The sequence below is a fragment of the Papio anubis genome, chromosome 2 (assembly GCF_008728515.1).
Source record: "Papio anubis isolate 15944 chromosome 2, Panubis1.0, whole genome shotgun sequence".
NCBI lineage: Eukaryota > Metazoa > Chordata > Mammalia > Primates > Cercopithecidae > Papio > Papio anubis.
Window position 1 is genome coordinate 120,968,776 of NC_044977.1, and position 24,672 is coordinate 120,993,447.

The 24,672-nt window shown below is 43.5% G+C and overlaps 1 protein-coding gene and 1 pseudogene across 4 annotated transcripts in view; both read right to left on the reverse strand.

Annotated features, from left to right (window-relative positions):
• GPR160 (G protein-coupled receptor 160) overlaps nt 1-24,672 on the reverse strand; it is a 56,076-nt gene extending 31,404 nt beyond the window's left edge. For 2 of the 4 annotated variants that reach the window (XM_021934672.2, XM_021934673.2), the window contains exons 1-2: nt 24,014-24,301; nt 23,194-23,322 (exon numbers count right to left, since the gene is read on the reverse strand). The gene's annotated coding sequence lies outside the window, so the exon portion shown is untranslated. Of the gene's footprint in view, nt 1-23,193; nt 23,323-24,013 lie in introns of all 4 variants that reach the window. The other 2 variants (XR_004182216.1, XR_002520479.2) reach the window with 2 other exon arrangements.
• On the reverse strand, nt 3,379-3,507 carry LOC116273883 (annotated as a pseudogene).

The window sequence follows — 24,672 nt, forward strand, 5'->3', positions numbered from 1 at the left end:
TAGCCTCAAGCAATTATCCTTCCTACGCCTCCCAAAGTGGTGGGATTAACAGGCATGAGCCACCTTGCCTTGTCCATTTTCCTATTGTAGAGGACCTTTTCCCTTTGTAATTAATACTTTGAGACTGTTAGACTAATCTGTTCCATAACAAAGTTTCACCTGATAGTTTTAGCATCCGTTTATCATCCTTGCCTGAATTAATCACCACACTGGGAGTTGTAAAATAGTAATTTTCTAATTCTAAGATTCATTTGGCTTTCATGAGCTGGCAATTGTTTCTAGAAATATATTATGGATTCATTTTTTTTTTTTTTTGAGACGGAGTCTCGCTCTGTCGCCCAGGCTGGAGTGCAGTGGCTGGATCTCAGCTCACTGCAAGCTCCGCCTCCCGGGTTTACGCCATTCTCCTGCCTCAGCCTCCTAAGTAGCTGGGACTACAGGCGCCCGCCACCTTGCCCGGGTAGTTTTTTGTATTTTTTGGTAGAGACAGGGTTTCACCGGATTAGCCAGGTTGGTCTCGATCACCTGACCTCGTGATCCGCTCGTCTCGGCCTCCCAAAGTGCTGGGATTACAGGCTTGAACCACCGCGCCCGGCCTGATTTATTTTTATTAAATGTGTTATAATTCACTGCCATCATTCTTCTTTTGAATGCTTAAAATTTTCCAAATCATCTTGTCAGGCAGGGTTCCTTTAGGCTGGCTCCCATATGTATCATTTACCTTCCCAGTTGCTGAGCACGTGACTGCTTTGGCACGTTGTACTTCTGGGGGTCATTTTTTTCATGGAGCCCTGTTTTTTTTAGTAAAATATGGTATTTTGAAACTAGAATCTGGGTGGCACACTGATACCTCCAAAGCAAAGCTACCATCACAGGATTCTTCCTCACCTTATTTCAGTGTTTGTGAAATAGTGAAATACATACTTGAAAGAATCTGGTTCCCACATGGACATATGGTGGGGACCACCACACACTTGGGCCTGCTAGAGTGGGGAGTGGAGAGAGGAAAAGCATCAGGAAGAACAGCTAATTGATGCTGGGCTTAATACCTAGGTGATGGAATGATCTATACAGCAAACCACCATGGCACTTGTTTCCCTGTGTAACAAACCTCCACATCCTGCACATGTACCCCTGAACTTAAAAGTTGAAGAAAATAAAAGGGCAGGAAGCAACATTAATAGCAAATTAGAGATTAACTTAAAGGATCAGGAAGGGTCCCAGCAGGAAGCTGACTCCAACTCCTGTGACTGAATGTAGAATTTCAATGAAGAAATTAACAACAAAAAAGAACCTGGTCCCAATGACATTAGTATATTGATTCAAACTACAATACATATTAAGTAGTCTCAGAGTTACTACACTGATAGCATTGCCAACAATTAACCATGTAAATAAAGCCTAACATTTTTCCATATTTTTTGTCCCTTGACTATATTCCACTAAGCTTGTATAGTCTGAGTACTCTGCTAAAAAGTTATCTGAATTCTTTTCTTGTATCTATGTAATCAATTTGATATAGTGTTTTGATTATTAGTTTCTCTTTGTACATTCAATGACAGGATTTCCTTTGTTTTCATTATTTTTATTTCATTTTAATTTTACATAATTGAATATATAAAATATTTACACAGTTCAAAATCAAAACTATATAAAAAAGGTATGCTCAGAAAAGTCTCATTTCCATACTTATTTCCTCCACCAATATCCACTCACCCCCTATCATTTATTTCTGGTTTATGGTTCCCGTGCATCTTTCTACAAAAATAAGTGTGTGTGTGTGTGTGTGTGTGTGTGTGTACATGTGTGGTTATTTCCCTTTCCATCTTAAATACAAGGTAGCACATTAGATATACTTTTTGTGACTCTTTATTGCCCCTTAAAACATCCTAGAAAGCACTTCATCTTTGTTATCAGCTATCTTCCTTTTTAATTTTTCAAAAATTGTTTTTATGGCTGTATTATGTAGATATACTATAGTTTATTCAGCCAGTTCTATGAGTGGACATATAGGTTGTTTCCAAATTTGTTCTACCTGCAAATAATGTAGCGATGAACAACCTTCTGTACATATTCTTAGTTATTTTGTGAGGGTGTTTCCTCTGGAATAATTGCTAGAAGTGGGGCCATTAGGTCAAAGGGTGAATGCTTATATAATTTTGTTAGATATTGCCAATTTTTCTTTCATAGGGACTGCTGATCACCATTTTTGAATGACGGTTTAACTGGTATTGAATTCTAAGTTGAAGATAATACTCTCTTGTGTTTTCAGTTCTATTGCTGATGAGAAATCTGTTGTTTCTCATCCCTGTTTCTTAGAGGTATGGCAGAAACTTATTCTCCATTTTATCTTCCCTTCTTTTTCCCAGGCACATGGCTGACCTCTATTTCCCAGGCTCCCCAGCAATTAGTATGGCCGGTGGGGCGTGCGCAGACGCGAGGGAAACCATTTCTGGCCTAGCTTATTCCCCACCACCCACTTCCTGTGGGAAAGCAGAGCAATTCTGAAACCCATGTGGGTGCCGTCAGCTGGGTCCCTGAGGGGACAGCCACCTAGTGGCCTGAAATACCCACACAGGCCTGCTACACAAGAGAAGTAAGTTCGTACTGGATTTGACCCATCGCATTTTTGATCTTTTTAAAGCATTTTAGCCCATTTTACTTAATACAAAACTGTTCTAACTGGTTCTTTTTCCTATCCCTCCCCCTTGCTTCTACTTTATAATTTTTATCTACTGCAAGACTTCATTCATCTTAAGAATTCTAAACATACTTATTTTATTGTCATTTCCAGGAATTCCAACTGCTAATTTCACTTTTAGTAAATTCGTGTCTTGCTTGAACAAATTTTGAACTCTACGTCTATGTCTTCATGTATTTTAAACTTTTGCTTTGCAAGCTTACTTTGAGTAGGAGTTTTCGATTGCTGTATCTTTCCCCACTCTCTCTCTTCCCAGACAGCTTTCAGTCCCTCCACCTGGCCTCTCAGGACTTCTTCCAAACCAGGTCTCAAAATGCCACTTGGTGTTCCTGCTCAGTTGTGGTATCAACGATACTGCGGATCCAGGCCCTGGGCCAAGAAAGCAGCATGGCTCAGCTTCTGGTTCTGAAGCTGCATCTTTGTCTCTGAAACTTCCAGAAGCCCATTCCTTTCAGGTAATCCATCTTTTCCAGCCTTCTTTCTTAGGTTTGGGAGGGAGGGCACTGCGATCTCTGATTTCAGTGTAGCCAGTGTTTCTTAGAGGTATGGGAGAAACTTGGTTATTCTCCCAATTTACATTCCCTGGAGCTTGGCTCCAACTCCTTGGTCTCAGCTCATGTGGATACTTTTACATCCCCATCTTCTCTTTTATTTAATGTTTTTAGTTTTAAGTTCAGCCTCTACAGAGTCTCAAAAATTGCCAGTGCCAACCATATTTCACCATGGCAGGGTACTGAGAAAAGTTTTCCATTAGGAAGTGTCTCAGATAAACTTCACTGGCTATGAAATGACCACTGCACAAAGCTATATCCCCTTATTCTAAAAAACCTGAGTTCCTGGTTGCCTCTGCTGGAGAGGCCTGCAGCTTAAGCCTGCTTACCCCTTTGTATTTCAACTTACGTTCTAGGTAACTAGAATGACCATAGCCCAGTTATACTTATTTGGTTACCCTTTTTATATTATAACTACCTTTGCTAGGTGTTTGGAGCCTGAACCCCTGTGCCATCTTGACCAGATGTCTCAACTTGAATAATTGTTTTGCTCTCCTGCAGCTCCTGTATACATTTTGTAAGGCCCTCTTTACATAGTGAATGTACTTAATGCCACACACACATAGTATGCACTCAAGCTAACCATAGTTCTCAGAAGTCTTGGTATTGCCAGTTACAAAATGACTTCACTGTATCATTTGCCTGCTTTCAGTCTCATACAAGTATTAACTAGAGCACTGATGTATGAAATGTGGTATTCTGCATATACCCACATTATAGTTACTGTGATGGTTCAACCACCTTGTGATTCACCACGGCCCATGGGCTTTTTCTGCCAAAAATAGGCACGACGCCAATCATTCTCCAATTTGAACCTCTTACTTACAAAATTAATTCACCTTCATTTGATTTTATCCAGTATTTTATAAATACTGTACCCCATTAATATAGGTTATTTTGACTTCTGTCTCTACTATTTCTCACAAACATACTAATATGCCACCAGTTATGGATTAAAACTGATTAAACAGAACGGTTCCCAGACTGACCTCTCGCACTGGAACCATATCCTTGATAATGTCTCTGTGTCACCTTCTCACCATCTAACTGTGGTATCATGTGAGCTGATCTGTTTCCCCGGGTTGCTGTTGATTATGTCATTTGTAATGAAATCAATAGCATGAGAAAGTGAAGACTATGTCTCTTGCTTCCTCCAGATCCTTAAAATGTTCTTGAAAACAAATCAGGTTACACTGACACGATTCATTTTTCTATAAAGCTACCACGAATTTTTACTCAATGCCTTATGTTTGCTTATAAATTAGTATTCTGGTGATGTATATTTTCAAATAACCTTCCCTGACAATGTGACTGTATTTTATTGACTGCAAATTCTACACATGTATTCACCTCATCATCATTTTGATGGAAACAGATAATTAATACAAGTATAAGGTTTAGAATTAAGGAGAAAGGAGTTGCATACCTTGTACTACTCATCCAGGTACTGAGTTTTAAGAACAATATCAATAAATAGAAATATATCTAAAAAATCAACAAATACGGGAATGGGATTAATAAGAGCGATAAAGGATTATAAGAACAGAAGTTATTCAGATACTTATGGGCTGACTGCTTAGCAAACATGCTTACAGAAGAGGTTTAAAAATAGTGGGGTTTTTTGTTTTGTTTTGTTTTGTTTTTTTTTGAGATGGAGTCTCGCTCTGTCACCCAGGCTGGAGTGCAGTGGTGCGATCTCAGCTCACTGCAAGCTCTGCCTCCCGGGTTCACGCCATTCTCCTGCCTCAGCCTCCCTAGTAGCTGGGACTACAGGCACCCACCACCATGCCTGGCTAATTTTTTTGTATTTTTTAGGAGAGACGGGGTTTCACCGTGTTAGCCAGGATCGTCTCGATCTCCTGACCTCATGATCCGCCTGCCTCGGCCTCCCAAAGTGCTGGGATTACAGGTGTGAGCCACTGTGCCCGGCCTAAAAAGAGTTTTTAAAAGAACATCTGAACTAGAGATTGCCTCCTGGTTCTCAATGACTATCATGTCCTTTAGCTTGCTTTCTTAAGCAAAATAAAGGGCTTAAGCATACAACGATCTGGAAAGTAGCCATCAGAAATCTGTGCTCAATAGTCCCTGAGACCCCACTCTCCATCCCTGGCTTCTGAATGTGGCTCCTTGTATGACTCAACCACCAGAGAAGTTATGACATTCTTCATGCTTTCTGAAACCATGTTGTTCATGCTTTCTGAAACATGGTTATTCATCATTGCTGAGAAACTGAACCAGACCAACCACCTAAGGGAGACCCTTTTTTCACCATCACACTGTCAGGGGTAGCCTGCCCAATCAGCCAAAGTCCAGTACTCCTATAAGTCTTTCATAACAGTATCCCAGACCTATGCCAGCTTGCCCCACTACCATTCTACCTGTTTTGTTTCCATTCTCTCAGGATTCAGAAATATAACATACACATTTCCTAAGATTGACTTTATAGCCATACAGTAGAATATTATTCAGTCTTAAAAGGAAATGAAATCCTGGCCAGGCATGGTGGCTCATGCCTGTAATCCCAACACTTTGGGAGGCCAAGGTGGGCAGATCACCTGTGGTCAGGAGTTTGAGACCAGCTGGCCAACATGGCAAAACCCTGTCTCTACTAAAAATACAAAAAATAGCTGGGCATGGTGGCAGATGCCGGTAATCCCAGCTACTAGGGAGGCTGAGGCAGGAGAATCCCTTGAATTTGGGAGGCAGAGGTTGCAGTGAGCCGAGATCAGACCACTGCATTCCACCCTGGGTGACAGAGCAAGACTTCATCTCAAAAAAAAAGAAAAAAAAAAAAAGAAATTCTGATACATGCTAAAGGTGGATGAATCCCCTAAGACATTATACTAAGTGAATAAGTAGACAGAAAATGATAAATATCATATGATTCCATATATATGAGGTACCCAGAGTAATCAAATTCATAGACAAAAAGTAAATAGTAGCCAGGAGCTAGGAGAAGGGGAGAATGAGGAGTTACTGTTTAATGGGTGCAGGTTTTCAGCACAGGATGAAAAAGTTCTGAAGATGCATAGATAGTAGTATCAGCTGCACAACAATGTGAATGAACTTAATGCCACTGACCTGTACACTTAAAAATGGTAAAGATGGTAAATTTTAGGTATATTTTACCACAGTGATTTGACCTGAGCAGCTCAGTCCTTCTATTCTGCCAGAAGGTGATGATGTTTTCTTAGCCCCTGCTGTCTGCTTCAATGTCAGGCAAAAGCAATTTTGAAGAGACAGTTTTCTGGATACCTCTGGGACCTCAGGGCCTTTGAACTTGTGTCTCAGAAGGCCATTCTGCCTGGGATGGTCTTCTTTCTTACACTCACGTAGCTTGCTCCCTCAACCGCCTCAAGTCTCTACTTAAATGAGACTTTTTTTTTTTAAGCATGAGACTAATGATGAGAGTTTAAGATAAGTTTGTTAGGCAGGCAGGGCTCTCAAACCAAATAACTCTACACACACACACACACACGTTGCTTTTTAGTTTATAAAATATTTTATGGAAATTGCCTGATTCAAACTGTCTAAATCATGTTCTTGAACCTATATTCCATGAACAATGCCAAGATATTCAAGTGTTAAAGCTAAGTAATTTAAAAAAAAAAAAAAAAGGGTAACTGTGGTCTTTTCCCTAATTTGAGGTGAGGAGAAAGTGCCAACAGATGACAAATAAATATATTCACATTACCAAATACAGAAAACAAGCATATGGCCATCTTGAGAGATGCAGAAAAATCTTTGGACAAAATTCAACAACCATTCATGATAAAAACCTCTCAGCAAAGTAGGAAACTGATGGTTTCCTCAACCTGATAAGGAACATCTGTGAAAAATCTATAGCTGTGATTATACTTAAGTGTGAAAGACTGACCATTTTGCCCCTAAAACTGGAAACAAGGTAAGGATATCTGCCCTTACCACTTCTACTCAACATTTTAGGATATCCTAGCCCATTCAGTAAGGCAAGAAAATAAAAGAAAGGCATACAGATTAGAAAGGATAAGATAAAACTATTTGTAGATGACATTTATGTATATTGATAATCCTAAGGTACTTACAAAAAATCTACTGGAATTAATAAATGAATTTAGTAAGACCACAGGTCAATTTTTAAAACCACATTGGTATATATAGCAACAAAACTGAAAAATGAAGGAAAATACATCATTTCCAATAGACTCAAAAACATAAAATAAGAATAAATTTTTATAAATTTATAAATTTTTACAAAATGTCAATGCTAAAAGCTACAAAACACTGCCAAAGAAAACTAAAGACCTTAATAGAGATATGCCATGTTCATGGATAAGAAGATTAATATTATTAACATGTCATCCTCCCCAGATTAGTTGATTCAATGTAGTTCTGATCACAATCCAGGCCTTTTTCTTTTTTAAAGATATTGACAAGCTGATGCTAAAATGTATATGAAAACACAAAGGGTCAGAATAGTCAAAAACAAAGTTGGACGACTTACACTACCTGATTTCAAGACTTATAAATTACAGAACTCAAGACAATGAGCTTAAGAACAAACAGGTTGACAGAAGAGAGTTCAAACCAGTCCACTTGATTTATAAGAAAGTACCAATGCAATTCAATGCAGGAAAGGAAAGTCTTTTCAAAACATTGTGCTGGACTAACTGGATAACCGTATGAAAAAAAAAAAAGGACCTTAACCCCACTTCACACCATTAACACAAATTAACTCAGGCGAGATCACAGGCCTAACTATAAAATGTAAGACTCCACAAGGAAAACAAAGGAGAATATGTTTGCAACCTTGGAGCAAAGAAGTCTCAAACAAAACACAAAAAGCACCAAATATAAAAGAAAAAAAACTGATAAAGTGAAGTCATTAAAATTAGATTCTTCTGTTCATCATAAGAAAATGAAAAGGCAATAACAGACTGGGAGAAAATGCTTACAACACATGTATCTAACAAAAGACTTGTGCCCAGACTACCAGACTACATATATAAAGAGTGCCTACAAATGAATAGCAAAAAGTCAAACTACTCAAACAAAAATGGGCAAAACACTTGAAAAGACATTCCAAAAAGAATATGTACAAATGGTCAATAGCACACAAAAAGGTACTCAACATCATTAGTTATCAGGATAAAGCTAATTAAAATGACAGTGACATACAATTTCATCAGAATGACTAAAATCAGAAAGACCAACAATACCAAATATTAGAAAAGATGTAGAGTAACGAGAACTCTCATACACTGCTGTTTGAGGTGTAAAATGGTATATCCCCTTGGAAAATAGTGTGGCATTTCAACATACGCTTATCCTATGATCCAGTACTTCTACTGCTAGATATTTACCTAGGAGTAATTAAAACATGTTGGCCAGGCGTAGAGGCTCACGCCTGTAATCCCAACACTTTGGGAGGCCAAGGTGGGCGGATCACTTGAGGTCAGGAGTTCGAGATCAGCCTGGTCAACATTGTGAAACCATGTCTCTCCCAAAAATACAAAAATTAGCCGAGCATGGTGGCGTGCACCTGTAATCCCAGCTACTTAGGAGGCTGAGGCAGGGGATTCACTGGAGCCTGGGAGGTGGAGGTTGCAGTGAGCCGAGAATGTGCCATTACACTCCAGCCTGGGTGACAGAGTGAGACTCCATCTCAAAAACAAAACAAAACATGTCCACAAGACTTGTATAAGGTTCGGCAAGTATTTATTAGATATGAGATTAAAAACACAAACCATAAAAGAAATCAACAACTTAGGCTTCATCAAAATTTAAAACTTTTTTTTTCTTTAAAAGGCACCATTAGGGAAAACGTCATGGGTTTGGGGAAAATATTTTCTTTTTTTTTTTTTTTTTTTTTGAGACGGAGTCTCGCTGTGCTCCCAGGCTGGAGTGCAGTGGCGTGATCTCGGCTCACTGCAAGCTCCGCCTCCCGGGTTCACGCCATTCTCCCGCCTAAGCCTCCCAAGTAGCTGAGACTACAGGCGCCCGCCACCACGCCCGGCTAGTTTTTTGTATTTTTAGTAGAGACGGGGTTTCACCATGTTAGCCAGGATAGTCTCGATCTCCTGACCTCGTGATCCACCCGCCTCGGCCTCCCAAAGTGCTGGGATTACAGGCTTGAGCCACCGCGCCCGGCCTGGGGAAAATATTTTCAAACTATATATTTGTTTTTCATTTTTTTATTTTTTGAGACAGAGTTTCGCCCTGTCTCCCAAGCTGGAGTGCAGTGGTGCGATCCTGGCTCACTGCAACCTCCACCTCCCGGGTTCTTCTGCCTCAGCCTCCGGAGTAGGCAATTCTTCTGCCTCAGCCTCCGGAGTAGCTGCAATTACAGGCGCATGCCATCACGCCCACCTAATTTTTGTATTTTTAGTAGAGACAGGGTTTCGCCATGTTGGCCAGGCTGATCTTGAACTCCTGACCTCAGGTGATCTGCTGGCCTCGGCCTCCCAAAGTGCTGGGATTACAGGTGTGAGCCACTGCGCCCAGCCCCAAACCATATATTTGATACAGAATTTGCATCTAGATATATATCTTAAAATTCTTGAACCTCAGTAAGAGGGTGGTGAGAAATAACCCAATTTAAAAACGGGGCAGCACTTTGGGAGGCTGAGGCGGGCGGATCACGAGGTCAGGAGATCGAGACCATCCTGGCGAACACGGTGAAACCCCGTCTCTACTAAAAATACAAAAAAAACTAGCCGAGCGTGGTGATGGGCACCTGTAGTCCCAGCTGCTCGGGAGGCTGAGGCAGGAGAATGGCGTGAGTCCAGGAGGCGGAGGTTGCAGTGAGCCGAGGTCGCAGTGAGCCAAGGTCGCGCCACTGCACTCCAACCTGGGCAATAAAGCCAGACTCCATCTCAAAAAAAAAAAAGGGGCAAAAGGTGTAACTAGACATGTCGTCGAAGATGATATATATCTATAACAATATCAATATAGATCAAATATCCAATAAAAAAGAAGACATACAAGTAACTAATAAGCACATGAAAAGGAACTCAACATCATTAGTCATTAGGGAAATGCAAATTAAAACTGCAATGAGACACCATTATATACCCTTTGGAATATCTATAATAAGAACGAGTAACAATTTCAAATGTCAGCAAGAATGTAGAGAACCCTCAAACACTGTTAGTGGGACTCTAACACTGTACAGCCGCTTTTGGAAAATAGTTTGGCAGTTTCTTAAAAAGTTAAACATAAACTTACCACATGACTCCACAATTATACCCATACAAATCTACTCAAGAGAAATGTAAATAAGGTCTATATTAACACTTGTAGATAGCAACATTACCTCGTTCATAGCATCATTATTCATAACAGCCAAGCCCTGGGAACAATTCAAATGTTCATCAACTGCTGAGTGAATAAAATGTAGTATATTTATAAAACTGTATGTTATTCAACAATACAAAGCAGCAAGCTACTGATCCACGCTGCAACACGGATGAACCTCAAAAATGTTGTGCTAAGTGAGAGATGCCTGACACAAAAAACTATATAATCCAAGATTCCTCTAATTTGAAATTTCCCAGACAAGGCAAGAGACAGAAGTGCAATGGTTGTCTGGGGCTAGAGGTGGGAACTGATTGTATACTGGCAGAGAGAAATTTGGGGGTGACAAGTCAAAAACTGGGTTATGGTGATGGCTGCACAAACCTATAAATTACTAAAAACCATAGAATTGTACATAATGAGTAGGTTTTATGGCATATAAATTATACCTCAATAAAGCTGTTTTTTAAAAAAGACTTATACAAGAATATTCATAGCAGCTATTTTTTTTAATTTTTTTTTTTTTTTTGAGACAGGGTCTCGCTGTTTCGCCCAGGCTGGAGTGCAGTGGCATAATCTCAGCTTACTGCAACCTCTGCCTCCCAGGTTCACGTAATTCTCATGCCTCAGCCTCCCTAGTGGGATTACAGGTGCCTGCCATGATACCCAGCTAATAACAATTTTTTTTTTTAAGGTACAGAATCTTGCTATGTTGCCCAGGCTGGTCTCGAAATCCTGGACTCAAGTGATCTTCCCACCTTGACTTCCCAAAGTGCTGCTATGACAGGTGTGAGTGCCATGCTCAGCCATGGCAGCTTTATTCACAATAGCCCAAAACTGGAAACAACCCAAGTGATCATCAAAGGAGAATGGCTAAATTAGAGTATATTCAAAGAATGTAATATTAGTTACCAATAAAGAATTACAGAGTCACGCATGTATAAATCTCAAAAGCATTATGTTGAACAAAAGCAGCCACTTTTGTTTGTCTACTATATATCACAATCCATTTATATGAAGTTGAAGAACAGACAATGCTCATTTATGGTGCTGGAAATCAGAACAGCAAGTGCCTCTGGACTGATTGCAAAGTAGCATGAGAGAACTGCCTGAAGCATGAAAATGTTCTGTGTCTTGACAGGAATGTTGTTTACATAGGTGCATACATTTATCAAAACTAAACACTTAAGATCTGTGCATTTTACTGTATGTACCTCGAAAATTTTTAAATACTTAAAAATGCCCCCCAAAAGACATACTACTGGACAAATTCAGCATCAATTAATCACATGAATTTTCAGGAGGTACAGCAGTGTGCGTTTCTGTTGCCCATGTCAAATAGTTAATATAAATGGCTAAGAGTTTGATACTCATTTTTAAATGTTTTAATTATGTCATGATACAAACAAAAATACATTTAACATACGTAAATAATGCAACAGAATCAAACTCATTGTATATTAATTCACTTATTTACTCCAAAAACTTTTAAGGAGGATGAAAAATGTATTCCAGGCATCAAAGTTCAAATTATGACTTAATCACATATACAATACTGATGTTTCAATTTTTAAAAATTTAATTGTCAACCGGGCACTGTGGCTCACGCCTGTAATCCCAGCACTTTGGGAAGCTGAGGCAGGTGGATTGCCTGAGGTTGGGAGTTCAAGACCAGCCTGACCAATATGGAGAAACCCCACCTCTACTAAAAATACAAAAAAATTAGGTGGGCATGGTGGTGCATGCCTGTAATACCAGCTACTTGGGAGGCTGAGGTAGGAGAATCACTTGAACCTGGCAGGTGAAGGTTATGGTGAGACGAGATCGCGCCATTGTACTCCAGCCTGGGCAACAAGAGCAAAACTCCGTTTCAAAAAAAAAAAATTAGCCGAGCATGGTGGCAGGCGCCTGTAATCCCAGTTACTCAGGAGGCCAAGGCAGGAGAATCACTTGAACCTGGGAGGTGAAGGTTGTGGTGAGCTGAGATCGCGCCATTGCACTCCAGCCTGGGCTACAAGAGCGAAACTCCATCTCAACAACAACAACAACAACAACCAAAAAGACGAAGAGGAAGAAAATTAGGTGGGTGTGGTGGCAGGCACCTGTAATCCCAGCTACTTGGGAGGCTGAGGCAGGAGAATCACTTAAACCTGAGAGGTGGGAGGTTGCATTGAGCCGAGAACACACCATTGCATTCCAGCCTGGTCAACAAGAGTGAAATTCAGTCTCAAAAAAAAAAAAAAAAAGAAATTGTTTGAGTGTACCTTTCAGAATAAAGTTTACTTAATATCAGGTTCTTGGTCTGCTGGTGAGAGGAAAGAAGTATTAGAGAACCTAATAGTCTCAGACTCATGAAGCAAAAACAAGCTTGGCAGCAATCAGGTCCAGCAGGTTCCAGACTCACCGAGTAGTCATTTCAGGCCTCCACCGCCGGCTCCAGCCCCCAAGCCACTGGAAGATGGGCGCCAGGAGGAAAGGCTAAGCTTTGTGGACACACCCTGAGGAAGGCTGCTGCCTGGTCCCTGACATCTACTGTGACAGAGGACTCAGGCCAGGAGGAAAGGAGCACCACCACCACGGGCAGCTTGCCCATCCTTCTGTCACTTCCTTTCCATTCCCCTAGGTCCCCTTAGAGTGACCCTCAGAGTTGGCTCTACACCAGCCCTGGAGGCGTGATGCGAATGAGGCATGACCCTGCTCCCTGGAGCTGTCTACAGACCACACTACCCAGTGTCTGGGAGGGCACAATGTCAGGGCACTTCCTATACTCCTGGGGCATTTAAGGAGGGTTTAAAATGTTCACGCCTTTTGACCCAGTGGCTGCACTCTGGTAATTCATCATAAGAAAATAATCTGGGTTGAAGGAAATAATTACTACGTAAATTCGGCATACTTGTAATAGCCCACAGTACACCCTCCCCTGTCTCCAAAAGAACCAAAACAACTTAATGTCTAAACATTAGGGAATGAGTCAAATGAATTATGAGACAGTCATAAGATGGACTACCACCTGCAGCCATGAAAGATAAAATTTGTTATTATTGAGAGAAAAACTAGGTAACAGGAAAATGCTGATGGTATTATGTTAAATGACAGATGCAAGATAAAGCTGTGTGTAGCAGGGCTTCTCACAGGGGGATGAGATGGGATCCTGCTGATCCCTGAACCGCTGTTACTGAGGGGAGCCTGCTGTTGTCCTTACATGGTCTTACGTTAAGGGAGATACGAGGATGCAAACCAGTGGTACATCCCAATATTAGGGAAATAGGAAAAATGTATGGAAATAGGAAAAATGTAGGAAATAGACACAGTGGTACATCCTAATATCAGGGAAATAGGAAAAATTGTATGTATATTCACAGATCAGAGGTAATTAATGCCAGCCCACCGTAACTGGTAAGGTGGTGGCCTCGGGGACTAAGACTTCTGAAATTTGAATATGGATCTTGTTAAAAGACAGATTCTGATTCAATGTGTCTGGGGCGAGCCTGAGATTTTGCATTTCTAACAAGCTCCCAGGTGATGCCATGCTGCCAGCGCACAGGCCACGCCACGGATGGAGCAAGCCTGAAGAGGACACGTATCCTGGAGGGGTAGAACCCGATGACAGGAACAGCAACTGGTTGGTGAGAATAGAGGTACATGTTTACTTTTTACACTGTCCTGTATCTTCCACAATACAAATTTGTTGCTTTTGTGATAAGAAAGAAAACTTTCCATGTTGAAAACCTTTGACTCAGTAATTATTTTTATAGGAATCCATCTCAAATAATGTGAAATGGGCTCCAAGGTTTATGTGCATTCAAATTGGAATGATGTACAACATCAAAAAATGAGCAACGACTTAGTTCTCTAATATTTTAAGAGAATGGCTAAAAAAGACTAAAACAGCATGCAGTCATTAAAAATATTTATACAGACATAGGGGAATACAATGATATTTTTTATTTAAAAAAATTTTAATAGCTTTAGGTGTACAAGTGGGTTTGTTACATAGATGAACTGTATAGTGGTAAAGTCTAGGATTTTAGAGTGCTCATCACCCAGGTAGTGTACATTGTACCTAATAGGTTGTTTTTCATCCCTCATCCCCTTCCCATCCTCCCCTTCTGAGTCTCCATAGTCCATTATATCACTCTGTATGCCTCTGTGTACCCATAGCTTAGCTTCCACTTACTTATAAGTGAGAACATACGGCATTTCGTTTTCGATTCCTGAGTTACTTCACTTAGAATAATGGCCTTCATGGGCGTGGTAGCTCACACCTGTAATTCCAGTACTTTGGGAGGCCGAGGCGGATGGATCACCTGAAGTCAGGAGTTCGAGACCAGCCTGGCCAACATGGTGAAACCCTGCTCTACAAAAATTATCTGGACATGATGGCGGGTGCCTGTAATCCCAGCTACTCGCGAGGCTGAGGCAGGAGAATCGCTTGGGAGGTGGAGGTTACAGTGAGCCGACATTGGGCCACTGCATTCCAGCCTGGGTGACTGAGCAAGACTCCATCTCAAAAAAAAAAAAAAAGAATAATGGTCTTCAGTTCCATCCAAGTTGCTGCAAAAGACATTATTTTGTTCTTTTTATAGCCGACTAGTATTCCATGGTGTGTGTGTGTATATATGTGATGTGTGTATATATATATCACATTTTCTTTATCCACTCATTGGTTGATGGACACTTAGGCTGATTCTGTATCTTTGCAATTGTGAATTGTGCTATGATAAACATATGCATGCAGGTATCTTTTTGATATCATCATAATGATAAATTGTAATCATAGTATGGCAACTATGTTAAAATTCTAACATAAAATGAATTGTTTATAAAATGTTAAAATTTTTTAAATTTCTAAAAAACCAAAGTAAAACAAAATAGAAAGGAAATATACCCAAATGTCAATGCCTTCAGATCCTTGGATTGCGGGTCATAAAAGACTCCTCCCTTTAAACCTTTCATAATACAGTACAGTTGAAGGCAGGCAGGATCAGGAGGCAAGGGCAGCAATGGAAAGCCGCAGAGGCCATGGGAAGAAGAGAAAACCTCGCAGGGGTTGAGCAGGAGAGTGCAGGCTTGGGGCCCATCCACTGAGGATGCGGTGAGGGTGTGGTGGGTATAGACTTCTCACCGGGACACTCGGCTGGAGCGCAGGAGAAGGATGAAGGGTTAGGTGAAGGTAGAATGGACTCTGAAGCTTTGGGTCTGCACCTGGGGCAGGAGGGAGAATCCAAAGCCTACTGCCTGTCTTCTTCCCACCTGTCCCTGCTGGAGGGGACTGGGCAAGGGCTATCAACAGGGGGGACCTCTGCCCTGCTGCTTGGAGGGGAATCACTGGCCCTCCATTCAGCTTCCCTGGACACCATGGATGCCTTCAGCTTCCCAGGAACACCTTAGCTATCAATCTCTAAAGTGCTCCCTCCTCAGAATTACTTATGGGCATAAAGAATCAGAACTCATGTTACCTCTCTGATAAAGTAAAATGAAGGCCCTTCCATGTTCTCATTTCTGGCCTGAACCTGGGTTCACTTCTGTACCTCTCCTGACAGGCAGCCAAAAGGCAATAGAAACAAATGTAAACAAACAGAAACCTGCATTGCTAGTTTAAAGATCAAACCAGATGGTCCTTTTAAGAACTACAAAATATTAAATAAACACTAGTTAACAGCATCTATATTACTTTTCCAAGTTAAAGAGTAAGCCCCTCAATGTATCTGTTCTATGATTTTACTACTAAGGTGCAAGTCAGGCATTGTACTTCACTGTGTCTCTGCCAGGATTTCATAAAATGTTGTTAGCCCCTCACAACATTCCTATTAGATATGCTTATTCCCAGGTGACAGAAGAGGCACTGGCTGCCCAGAAGACCTAGCCTTAAACCCCTGCCAGGCAGTGGCACAGCTGGGGCTGGGACTCCTGTGTCGCAGCTAGCACCAGTCCGCTCTCTCGTAAGGGAGTGGAGTTTGTATCCACACGAATGCTAGGGGATTCCAACTCCTTTCCACAGTCAGTCACAGATTAAAAAAGGAGATTTTAATCCCCGAACAACAAAGCCAAAGCCTTGGTTCAAAGCCACAAGCTGTGGCCCAGTTCTCACCAATTCCAAAGCTGCTGCTGCACCAAACACCCTGTTAGCATTTGTCATGGAGAACATTCCCCTATGGCCACGTGGCAACCCAGATGCGCAGCCCATGGCTCACTCCACGGACAGAGGTCAGAGCTCAGATGCATTTCTTCCCTGTGGTCTTTCTTCTAACATTATGTGGGGGAAATTCTCCACAGTAAAACTGAAAGTAAAGGAAGCAGGGCTCTAACAACAACAACAACAATACTAGCTAACTCACAGTCCATCCTGCTCCATGCCAGGCACTGCTACAAGCACTTGACGTGCCAGTGAATCCTCGCAGCCCTAGGACATAGGTACTGTTATTACTCCTAGCTTACACAGGGGAAACTGAGGGACAAAGAGGTTTTAAAAAATGAGGTCACACAGGTGGTGGAAGAACCAGAAATGAAACCCAGGGATCTGGCTGAGTCCATACTCAGACTGCTCGGCCTCTCCCTGTTGGCTCTGGCTAATAACCAATTACCCCACTCTTCCTTGACACGGGGGTTCATCATCACCTGAGGGAACACACACCCACAAACCTGATTCCAGAGTCATCCAGAAAGGAACCCCTCAAGCAGCAGGTTCGGCATTCATAAAACTTGTGGGCCTCTGAACTCACTTTTTTTTTCTTTCTCTCTCTCTCTTTTTTTTTTTTTTTTGAGACAGAATCTCGCTCTGTCGCCCAGGCTGGAGTGCAGTGGCATGATCTCAGCCCACTGCAACCTCCGCCTCCCCGTTCAAGCAATTCTTCTGCTTCAGCCTCCCAAGTAGCTGGGACTACAGGTGAGCGCCACCACGCCTGGCTAATTTTTTTTTTTTTTTTGTATTTTTAGTAGAGACAGGGTTTCACTGTGTTAGCCAGGATGGTCTACATTTCCTGACCTCATGATCCACCCACCTCAGCCTCCCAAAGTGCTGAGATTACAGGTGTGAGCCACCACGCCCGGTCTGAACTCACTTCTTTTGGCCAAAACAAGTTGTTCCACTTGGAGCCTTTGTTTATTCTATGTCCGTTTACACACACACCTAGACTGACAACTCGAGTGACAAAGGCCCACAACAGCACCTCAGATTTCCTCAAAGCCACCCAACAAGGTTCACTTTTGTGCCATTTCCTCTTTTCGTTCTCCTCCACAGCACACACACAGGGGAAGGAAATGCAGAACTCAGGGGAAGGAAACAAAGATCTAAAGAGAAACTTCAACGGTCATGAAACTCCAGCTATTCACAGAGGCGAGAATGTTTGCCCCATGACCCTTAACCGGAAGTTTGAAGGCAAGGAAATTAAGCCACCCTTGGACTTCCGCCACAGAAACCCCTTGAAGGCTGCACTATGCGGGCGCCTCAGCTCCTCATCCCTGTAGAGCCTTCTGGGGGTGCTGTGTCTAAGCAGCGTGTAGAAGTGGACTTGTCATCAGCAGGAGAGTGGTGGGCAGAGAAGGATTGGGGAGAGGGGCCCTTTGCAAGTCCTAGGAACCCCTCAGAGTGGCTGGGGTCCAGTTCAAAGCAGCTACAGAGAGCTGACACACAACCTCAGGATCCACATGGGTCCCAGAGTCAGGCTGTTTAAAGGGGAAGGGTTAAAGGGCTTTTTTGTGCCCTATCCTGGCAGGACACCCTGGGGAACCCCCAAGGTGTACAAGACCCACCTGCCTACTCACAAAGACCCAATGGTGTGGGAGTTTGGAGCCATTCCTTTTCCCTACTGAGGCCTGCCCACACCTACTCCATTCTTGTCAAACCGCAGGGGGTAGCAAACAAGTTCCTTGTGAGAAAAATAGACAGCATGGGAGAAAAATGACAACACAACTTGTATTCGTCTGACAGAGAAGCACTGGAACTAAATACAAGACTCTCATTTCCTCAAAGGAGTATGATCTTTCCCATTTTTCTTTTCTTTTCTTTTTTTGAGACGGAGTTTCGCTCTTGTTCCCCAGGCTAGAGTGCAATGGCGCAATCTCGGCTCACTGCAACCTCCGCTCCCTGAGTTCAAGTGATTCTCCAGCCTCAGCCTCCCAAGTGGCATACGCCACCACGCCAGGCTAATTTTGTATACGTAGAGATGGGGTTTCTCCATGTTGGTTAGGCTGGTCTCGAACTCCCGACCTCAGGTGATCCCCACACCTCGGCCTCCCAAAGTGTCTTTCCCATTTTTTTTTGCAACAAGAGCCTCTCAACCTATATTTTGTTATTCCATTTGGGGTAGAAACACACACATAGAAAGATTTCTTACCATAAAAAAAAAAAAAGTGCAATCTCAGGGCTGGGGACTACTTTAGGGATTGCTGGGGGCTGAGGGGACTGGTATGTACTACACTTCCTTAAAGAGGCAGCTGCTCTAGTATTGCCTTTGGGAATCGTTAGGGCAGAATATTTGAAATTTCCCAATTTTCAACACTGACTCAGTGTTTTTTTTAAGCTCTATGCTGGCCCGACAGAACATGTGTTGGTCAGATGTGACCCATGCCCCCCGCCTGTCACCAGGACAGTAGGGTGTGGTAAGAAGACAGTTTGCCTAGACTACCCAATTCTTGGGCATGTTGCTCTGCTTCCTGCTAAAGGTAGTGTGAAACTGCCAGAAATAATGCAGACTGTCAAATCTGACGGAGCTGAGTTTGCATCTTAGCTCTACTTTTACTAGCTACAAGACCTCAGGCAAAAACTATTAACCTCTAGCCTCAACTTCCATTTGCAAAATGGACTGATAATACCCAACCTAGAGACATTTGTCAGAATTAAAAATGTGTGGGCCGGGCATGGTGGCTCATACCTGTAATCCCAGCACTTTGGGAGACTGAGGTGGGTGGATCACCTGAGGTCAAGACTTCGAGACCAGCCTGGCCAACATGGTGAAACCTCGTCTCTACTAACGATACAAAAATTAGCCAGGCATGGTGGCTGGCACCTGTAATCCCAGCTACCCGGGAGACTGATGCAGGAGAATTGCTTGAACCCAGGAGGTGGAGGTGGCAGTGAGCCGAGATCACACCATTGCACTCCAGCCTGGGCAACAGAGCAAAAACTCTGTCTCAAAACAAAACAAAAAACAAAAACTTGTGTGAAGACTACCATGAATTCTTTTTTTTTTTTTAAGAGACAGAGTCTTGCCCTGTTGTCCAGGCTGGCGTGCAATGGTGCAAACATAGCTTATTACAGCCTGGAACTGCTGGGCTCAAGCCATCCTCCCACCTCAGCCACCACACTGGCCAATTTTATTATTATTATTATTATTTTTTTTTTGTAGAGATGGGGGTCTCACTATGTTGCCCAGGCTGGTCTTGAACTCTTGGCCACAAGCAAACCTTCCTCCTCTCAGCCTCCCAAAGAGCTAGGATTACAGGTGTGAGCCACCACACCCAGCCCATGAACTCTTTTTTTTAGCCAATGAACTCTTGATCAACGTTAAATTTCCTTCCCTATCTCCCTAAAGAAGTGATTTAAAGCAATCTTCTTTAGATTTCTTTTTCGAGGCAACATCTTGCTCTGTCACCCAGGCTGGAGTACAGTGGTGTGATCACGGCTCACTGCAGCCTCGACCTCCCAGACTCACACAATCCTCCCACCTCAGCCTCCTGAGTAACTGGGACTACAGGCGTGTACCACCATACCTGGCTAATTTTTATTTATTTATTTTTATTTTGTGGAGTAAAGGTCTCACTATGTTGCCCAGGCTGACTTCCTTATATTTCAATGTTCCCATCTGTTAAAAACCAAAATTACCCTCTATCACCACTGCTCCGCCTTACAGGATGGGATGAGGTGCTGTACATGAAAGCTAAGTGCTTATGAATCTAGAAGAATACCGTTGACTAGATTGCCAACACCCTTTCCTATCATTTCTAGCCCAACAGGGGAGCAATTTGCTTTTCTAATGCATTTATATCCTTAATAATGCGAATCAGGGCGAAATAGTGTCACATTTGTGGTAAGTCCTTAAAATAGCTATTAGCAATCAACTCTCCAGAGTCCAAATCTACCACCCTCCTACAGAGGAGAATAAACATTAGTTTGGTCACTAAAGGGCCTGGCAAGTTTCTTTTCTTTTTCCATGCTCTTTTAGGGAACTAGAGAGGAAACTGAGGTATAAAATAAAGTTACGTGACAGTTGTACACTTCTTTTATTCATACCAAGAAAACAGAGCCACAAACCAAACAACTTCACTTCATTTAAGTACCATGATTAATTCACTGTGGTATTTCCCCCTACTATAAGGGGATTTTTGTTGGTTGTCTCATTATTTTCCCATCACAGCAGTGAAATTAGGACATGCTTCAGCATTCCTCAACTGAATCTTAAAACATCTTTACATCCTTTAGATTAGTGAATCTACAGGAGCAAGGTCTAGGCTGAGGAGATTCACTGAACACTTCAACTTTTAACTGTCCCGGATCTCATCTCTTTGACTTGTTTTATCCTTAAATCCAAAGGCATTACATTCAGTTATACTGAAGCTACTAAAAAATGTGGATTTGCCTTTCGGGAATATACCTCCCCTTCCTCCCTCTATTAACTTCAACAGCTCCCTCTCAGAATCACCACTTTTCCAAATTACTGACCAAGCATGACAGAATGAGTAGGAATTATAGGCTAAATCTGGAGAAAAAAAATTTAGAGCAAGCCTGATGAAGATATAGCTATTACTCCTTCCTTACCCTCCTACAAGCATGGTTCTTGAAAAAAATGTGTTAAACGCCATGCAGAACTTTTAGGAGTCAGTGCTTTGCTAAATATTTACACGTCATGATCCCTAAAGCAAACAAGGTAACGATGAAACAGGCAACACAACACAGCAACAAGCAGCCCTCCACTCATTTTGTGCTTTGTTTTTATCATGTACACTTTTTATTGATGCATACAGTGCTTCCAGAAGTGTACATAAATCCTAAGTGTAAACAGACATGTGTGTTCACTACTCTGAACTCTGTTTTTTGATGAGCATAACTTGGAAGGGATTTGGGCAATTAGGCAAAACTGCTAACACACTTTATACAATCCGCCCGACTGGAGGCAATCAACCCCCAGGCTTGCTAATGCCCTTTGTATAAAAAAAGCTGACCTAGCCTCCACCTGCATCAACTTGATCCGCTCAGCTTTGTCACACTCAGCAAACACCCTCTGCCTTCTGAGCAAAATAAATCAGCACCTCCAGTAGGGAGAAAAACACTTTTTATGACCGAGTCTGGAGAAGCAGCCTTGACACCCAATTTACAAAAAACGAGGGACTGTGGAAGACCTCGCATCTAAACTCAGCTGCAGTGCCAAACCTACCTTATGCAAAAAAGCTCCACAGGTGGTGGTGTTCTGTTTAAAGGAAAATGCCAAACACACACAAATACTGAAATAGTGTAAGGACTTCCATAACCATCATCCAGCTTCAACTATTTTTATTTCTGTTTTACTTTAAGTTCTGGGATACATGTGCTGAACGTGCAGGTTTGTTAATAGGTATACACATATACATGTGCCATGGGAGTTTGCTGCACCTATCAACCCGTCATCTAGGTTTTAAGTCCTACATGCATTAGGTATTTGTCCTAATACTCTCCGTCTCCTTTGCCCCCATCCTCCAACAGGCCGCCCCCGCCGCATGATGTTCCCCTCCCTGTGTCCACGTGTTCTCTCCAGCTTCAACTATTAACAATCCATGAACAATCTCCTCTCATCTTGTTCCCCTCACTTCTCTGCTAGCATCTAAAACTGAATAATTCTGAAGCAAATCCTAAAGTAGTATTTCAACTTCACTGTGTGTCTCTACAGGGATTTTTAAAACCTTAGTCATGATACCATTACCAAAAGTAACTAAACAGAACTATTATAATTTCCTTGATACTATCAAATAATCAGTAGAAATTTCCTTCATCGTCTCCTTATTTATTTATTTATTTATTTATTTTGAGACGGAGTCTCGCTCTGCCTCCCAGGCTGGAGTGCAGTGGCACGATCTCGGCTTACTGCAATCTCTGCCTTCGGCGTTGAAGTGATTCTCCTACTTCAGCCTTCCTGAGTAGCTGGGATTATAGGCGCGTGCCACCACACCCTGCTAATTTTTGTATTTTTAGTAGAGAAGGGTTTCACCATGTTGGCCAGGCTGGTCTCGAACTCCTGACCTCAGATGATCCACCCACCTCGGCCTCCCAAAGTGCTGGGATTACAGGTGTGAGCCACTGCACTCAGCCATCATCTTCATTTTAAAAAACATTCATCAAATCAGGATCCAACCAACGTCCGCACCTTGTATTGCCACCGAATGTCTCTTAAATCGTTTTGAAATTGCACACAGGTCCTCCTCCCTGTAATTCTCATACCAGCCAGGCTGATTCCCACTGACAATTTCCAAATAACTATAATAACTCTGTTCTGGAGATATCACAAGTAAGTGCCGGTCTTAGAGCTTGTCAAATGTATACATATATGTTTATATTTATATATAAATGCACAAAGTACACACGAAACCATTTCACTCGAAGCAATAACAATACTGAGAGCTAAACACTCGTTCATATGTCTTGCTATGCTTCTCGACGGGGGTTCTCTCTGGGATTTAAGCAACACTTCCCCTTACCGGAGACATTTGCGCAAGTGTAGGACGAAGCCGGAGCGGTTCCTCCCAGCCGAACCTGCCTCCGGAGGTCGGGTAAGTGCGTTCGCCTCCGGACTGCAGGGGGCGGCCCTGCCACCACCTCGAGGCCACCTGCGCAGATGAGAAAAGGAGTTTCAGCCGCTGGGTTCTTGGGGATGGACGCAGGTAATCTAGAGGGAATTTTGAGCCAGCCAGGATGGTCATCCAGGAACCTACCGGGACGCAACTGCCTCGAAAAACAAACAGCCGGGCAAGGCCCTGGGGCTTAATCCCAGTGGCCGGCGCGGGCGGGGGCGCAGTCCCCAACGCCCAAGGCCAGGGGAGGGGACGCAAAGTCGGCCCCAATGAATGCGCGCGCGCGTGTGTGTGTGTGTGACTATTCACCTCTGGGCGCCAGGAAAGAGCGAAGAGTTGCATACACCCACTTCTGTAACCTTGCTGGGTTTGTCATGCTCAAAAAGCATCTCCCCTGGAGAGAGGGTGGCGAGTCTCTGGGTGTGGGACACGCCCATTCCCCGGACCCCATGCCCTCAAACCCACGACGGACCTCAGTTGCTAAGGCTCCTCTGTAATCCCCATCCCGAAGGTGGGAGGCTCGGGCGTCCGCGCCCCACTCCTGGATCTCTTAAGTAGCAGAGAACTCCCAACCCCTGAGTTCCTGCAAAGGAAATTCCTTCCCCTCCCAGACGCGCTGAGCACCCGGCCAGGGAGGCCGGGAGCGGCGCGGGGACAGTTGGCCGCCCGGCGGCTGGGACGCCGGTGGCGAGAGCGCCGGGCGCCCTCCACCCGCGCCCGCACTCACCCGAGGATCGATGGCTGTCGGCTCCGCAAGGTTGAGGGCCCGGCACCTGCGGCGCCTGTGCCCAGGTGACTGCCCGAGGAAGGGGCGAGGGCCCAGCGCGCTGGCCTGGTCCAGCCCCACCCCGCGCGCTCCCGGGAGGGGCGGGGTAGCACGGCCCCGGGACCCCGCGGCGACCCCGCTGTGGCTCAGCCGGCTCCAGGCCAGGAAATGCGGGCGACAGAGCCGGGCAACCTTTGAGCGCGCACGCCCCGTCCGGGCCCGACGAAACAAGGGCCGGAGGGCGCCGCCTGCCGGCTGGACGGAAAGATATCACGGAGATTGCCACCGCCCGCCGGCTAGGAGGGGGCTGGGTTGAGACTGGCAGAGGGACCCCCCAGGGGTGCGCAGTGTGGGAGCCGCTGGGGGCTTACTGCGACCCCCTTCCTCGTGCCACGTCTTGAGGACCCAGCTCCTGTCCTAGGAGCTCCCCATCTCCCCAGCAGGCAGGGCGAGCGGGGGCCACTGGGTCAAAACTTCTCCTTCCCTTACCTCTGCAAATTTAGACTTGGCAGTTGTCTCCAGATACACAGGGTAGCCAGGCGATGGCTCATGCCTGTAATCCTAGCACTTTGGAAGGCCAAGATGGGCGGATCACTTGAGGTCAGGATTTCGAGACCAGC